Source organism: Epargyreus clarus, unplaced genomic scaffold (assembly GCF_041222505.1).
Source record: "Epargyreus clarus isolate Ecla_fem2 unplaced genomic scaffold, WU_Ecla_fem_2.2 ptg000025l, whole genome shotgun sequence".
Lineage (NCBI taxonomy): Eukaryota > Metazoa > Arthropoda > Insecta > Lepidoptera > Hesperiidae > Epargyreus > Epargyreus clarus.
The window spans coordinates 3,732,501-3,737,500 of NW_027332232.1; the positions used below are offsets into that span (position 1 = coordinate 3,732,501).

Below are 5,000 nucleotides of genomic sequence, written 5' to 3' on the forward strand. Positions count from 1 at the left end.
TGCGTCCCAAATTGGGCAAGGCTTTTGTTAGGTCGATGTTGATGTTGCCGGATCCCTCCCGAGTGAGGCGGGCCTCAGTACTCGCCAAGAGCTCCAGCTCCTCGTCGCGCCACCTTCGCTTCACCTGCGGAGGCGCGGATTTCGCGTTAGCCATTACAGGGTGGGCACGTCGAACGTGAACTCCCAACCCCGTCTTAGTGGCGAAGGATCGCCCACATCCGTCACATCCATAACCGGACGACATCCCAGGGCCATCAGAGACCCCGGGCTGAACGCCCGGAAGAGAATTGGCTACCCGTCCCGGCTCCTGTGGAAGACCGAGAGATAGCCTTGTTCCTTTTTGACTTTTGGGTGCTACAATTCTTCCTCGGTGCGGCGGGCAGCAAACCCACCGCTGAGGTTCGCCCTCTGCTTTCATTACGCCCCATCCGAAGATAGCAAATAGGCTTAGTATCGTAAACGATACCCTACGGGGCTACTCAAGGACCTCCCCCTGAGTTTCACCTAGGTCACGTCCCAGATCGTAAGGACGCTGCACACCACAAGGGGACCTAGGGACAAGCCTGATTGCGTTCGCCGCAGCAGACCACTCAGATCCGCCACCGCGACCGCAACGGAAACGTGCAATCTCCACAAGAGGAAGCATCCTGGAGAACTAAAATAGCGCTTTCAGATGCAACCCCCCCCCCCCTTGTTAGCTTTGGCAGCGGCGCCGCGTGCAGGCCAAGGGTAGGAGTTGAGCCCAGCTCAACGAAGGCTCCATTGACAGTTTTTGGTCGAGTGTTTGGCAACAATTTCTCACTCTTTTATGCCAGAGAACGAATTGTTCGTGTCTTGTCCAGCTACCAGAAACTGTGAGCAACTGATCGTGCTCCGACCGTTAGGCCCGGCCACAAGGACCGTTAAGAGAGTCATAGTTACTCCCGCCGTTTACCCGCGCTTGCTTGAATTTCTTCACGTTGACATTCAGAGCACTGGGCAGAAATCACATTGCGTCAACACCCGCGAGGGCCATCGCAATGCTTTGTTTTAATTAGACAGTCGGATTCCCCTTGTCCGTGCCAGTTCTGAGCTGACCGTTGAACGGCGGTCGTACAGAACCGCGCCGATCGAGCACGAGACTAAATAGACGCGGCCTTACGGCTAGGAAGATCCGCGGAAGGCCGGAACGCGGGTCCGGATTCCGCCCGCACGCCCCGAGAGACGTGCAAGCTTCGACCAGGCCCGGCACAGGCCGCATCCGCTTCCCGTCCAAACCCGACACGCCCCGGTCCTCAGAGCCAATCCTTATTCCGAAGTTACGGATCCAATTTGCCGACTTCCCTTACCTACATTATTCTATCGACTAGAGGCTCTTCACCTTGGAGACCTGCTGCGGATATGGGTACGAACCGGCGCGACATCTCCACGTACATCCCTCACCTGAATTTTCAAGGTCCGCAGAGAGTATCCGGACACCGCCGCAAATGCGGTGCTCTTCGCGTTCCGAACCATATCTCCCTTCTATAGGATTCCATGGAACTCGAACGCTCAGGCAGAAAAGAAAACTCTTCCCGGACCCCTCGGCGGCGTCTTCAGGCCACTTTGGGTTACCCCGTCGAACACTCGCTTTGAAACGAGGGAACGATTGTTGAAACGGTTCCGCTGCCGGGTTCCGGAATAGGAACCGGATTCCCTTTCGCTCAAAGGGCGTTATTTATATATTATAATGAAATAATAACAAACACGCCACATCGACATAAGATCTCTCCTTGAGCTTAGGATCGACTGACTCGCGAGCAACTACTGTTCACGCGAAACCCTTCTCCACGTCAGTCCTCCAGGGCCTCGCTGGAGTATTTGCTACTACCACCAAGATCTGCACCGACGGCGGCTCCAGGCGGGCTCACGCCCAGACCCTTCTGCGCTCACCGCCGCGCACGTCCTACTCGTTACGGCATAATGACGTCATCCGATTAAAGACTACGCACTTGCCCGTAACGGTAGTGTATAGGCAAAACGCTTCAGCGCCATCCATTTTCAGGGCTGGTTGCTTCGGCAGGTGAGTCGTTGCACACTCCTTAGCGGATTCCGACTTCCATGGCCACCGTCCTGCTGTCATGAGCGACCAACGCCTTTCATGGTGTCCCATGAGCGTTTTTTAGGCGCCTTAACACTACGTTTGGTTCATCCCACAGCGCCAGTTCTGCTTACCAAAATTGGCCCACTTGGCACCGTCATCAGATCTTCGGCTTCATCGTTCGAGTAAGCCGAAGTTCTCACCCATTTAAAGTTTGAGAATAGGTTGAGGTCGTTTCGGCCCCAATGCCTCTAATCATTCGCTTTACCGGATGAGACTGTCCAAATCGACGCCAGCTATCCTGAGGGAAACTTCGGACGGAACCAGCTACTAGATGGTTCGATTAGTCTTTCGCCCCTATACCCAGTTCCGACGATCGATTTGCACGTCAGAATCGCTACGGTCCTCCATCAGGGTTTCCCCTGACTTCGACCTGACCAGGCATAGTTCACCATCTTTCGGGTCCCAGCATCTGTGCTCAGAGCGCGCCTGCATTCACGGATTGGAAACGAGACGCCTCGGGAGTGCGAGAGATCGATCAAGACCGACGCTCCATCCTCCCTGAGCGCGCGACAAGCGCACGCCTTCACTTTCGTTGCGCCTTTCAGTTTTATGTATAGTCTCAATGACTAGCACACATGCTAGACTCCTTGGTCCGTGTTTCAAGACGGGTCCTGCGAGTGCCCGAAACTGAATCATCGCTGACAGAGACGCGCACTGTCCGAGACAGCACGGCTGCGACAACAGACGCGCCGCACCAACGTCCGCACACGGGCAGGACGTCGATGACGACGTTATCTTGCGTCGGGCCGGACGCGCGTTAACGCGTGCGCGATTCGTACAATGTTTGAATACCGTCCGGTACAGCCGGCCGGCGAACGCCACCGTCCAACCGTCCGTCTTGCGTTGGACGACTGGACTCCGGGACGAAGCTTAGGCCGACTCCGAACGGGTCGCGATGTATTACTAAGAGAGAAGTGCACGCCGTCCGCGGACGTCGACGTGCGCGACCCGTGTCGCACGATCGAAACCGACGACATCGAGGCGCGCGCACGTACGCCGCGGAATGACGATGAATCTCTCCGTTCGTTCATTCGAGTTTCGCAGGTTTACCCCTGAACGGTTTCACGTACTCTTGAACTCTCTCTTCAAAGTTCTTTTCAACTTTCCCTCACGGTACTTGTTCGCTATCGGTCTCGCGGTAATATTTAGCCTTAGATGGAGTTTACCACCCACTTAGGGCTGCACTCTCAAGCAACCCGACTCTGAGGAGAGTCCCTCTCGCGGACGCGCTCCGTCGCTACGGGCCTGGCACCCTCTACGGGAAAACGGCCCCGTTCAAGACGAACTTGGACAGGAGTGACGACCGCGAGAAAACGGAACCTCCCGAACACCACATCTCCCGCGACCGGTACGACCGCGGGATTCAGTGCTGGGCTATTTCCTGTTCGCTCGCCGCTACTAAGGAAATCCTTGTTAGTTTCTTTTCCTCCGCTTACTAATATGCTTAAATTCGGCGGGTGATCCTCCCTGATCTGAGGCCAACGATAAAAAATGGAGGCAGACGCGATATCCGTCAGCGATACGACGCCGTACGTACGCCGTGCGCGCGACAAACGCGCGACAGCGACGACGGCGTCGAAACGCACTTCGGACGTCGAGTCCGCCTACGACGCGCCGAAAAGCGCGCGTCGCTAACGCGTCGCGGCGCACACGCGGAGGCACACCCCGTCGGCCTTTCAGCTCGCCCTCTTAGCGCTCAACACGCACGCAGCGCATATCGCACACCGAAGGGTCGCATAGAGCTTTCCGGGTGGGCTCCGGGCGCGCTTTGAACGACGCAAAGCGTACGCGCAATTTTGCACGCGATAAACAATTTTTAAACGGACCGACGCGACTCGCCGTGGCGCACCGCGCGGAACCGTCAAGTGTTCAAACGGTGCGAATGAACAGTGTGATATTTGTTTTTATACAGCCGGCCCTCAGACAGGAGTGGTCCTGGATGTTTCTCCACGGACCGCAATGTGCGTTCGAAATGTCGATGTTCAAATGTGTCCTGCAGTTCACACTATGACGCGCAGTTAACTGCGTTCTTCATCGACCCGCGAGCCAAGTGATCCACCGTCCAGGGTAATTGTTTCGCATATATCTAATTAAAGATAATGCAATACCATTTTTGTGCGTTCAACGTTTGTCACATGCACGTTCGAATGAATGTGCATTAAAGTGGTTACCTTTTCAGAACGCGCGCGGCGAGCTAACGCCTTAGCGCGACTCCAAAAAACCGCTATCGGTACACGCGCGCGCTCACGCTGCGCACTCCACGTTGTCACGGACTCGGGGCGCGGATTTTTACCTTTCTGCGTCCGAGACGGCGGGAACGCGCGACGCCAGCGACGACGTACGACCTTGTCGCAACGGAGGACACAATCGCCCGAGCGCTACGACTGTACGATACGCCATCGCCGACATCGGTGAGCACGGCGGATCCGTCCATCCATCCATCCATCCATAATATGGACGGACGGACGGACGGTCGGATGGGTATGTTGTGGATTAATGTCTGCGTATTACGAGCGCGAACGCGTCGTGACACACGTTAATGATCCTTCCGCAGGTTCCCCTACGGAAACCTTGTTACGACTTTTACTTCCTCTAAATGATCAAGTTTGGTCAACTTCCCAGCAACGCCGACGGCCGCGAAGCCACCGCGTGTCGGTCCGAAGACCTCACTAAATCATTCAATCGGTAGTAGCGACGGGCGGTGTGTACAAAGGGCAGGGACGTAATCAACGCGAGCTTATGACTCGCGCTTACTAGGAATTCCTCGTTTATGGGGGATAATTGCAAACCCCAATCCCCAGCACGAAGGAGTTTCAACGGGTTGCCCGGGCCTCTAGGCCTGGGAGAACATGCTGATTCCTTCAGTGTAGCGCGCGTG

The 5,000-nt window shown here is 55.9% G+C and overlaps 2 non-coding genes and 1 pseudogene across 2 annotated transcripts in view; all 3 read right to left on the bottom strand.

Moving 5' to 3' along the window:
* Positions 1–3,603, bottom strand: part of LOC140752872 (uncharacterized) — a 7,838-nt pseudogene extending 4,235 nt beyond the window's left edge.
* Positions 3,604–4,035: 432 nt separating this feature from the next.
* Positions 4,036–4,192, bottom strand: LOC140752889 (5.8S ribosomal RNA). Its single transcript, XR_012103489.1, has one exon. It is a non-coding gene; the product is annotated as a 5.8S ribosomal RNA (ribosomal RNA).
* A 467-nt stretch (positions 4,193–4,659) lies between these two features.
* LOC140752917 (small subunit ribosomal RNA) overlaps positions 4,660–5,000 on the bottom strand; it is a 1,903-nt gene continuing 1,562 nt past the window's right edge. The window contains exon 1 of the ribosomal RNA XR_012103516.1: positions 4,660–5,000. This exon is cut by the window's right edge and continues 1,562 nt beyond it. This is a non-coding gene — a ribosomal RNA (small subunit ribosomal RNA).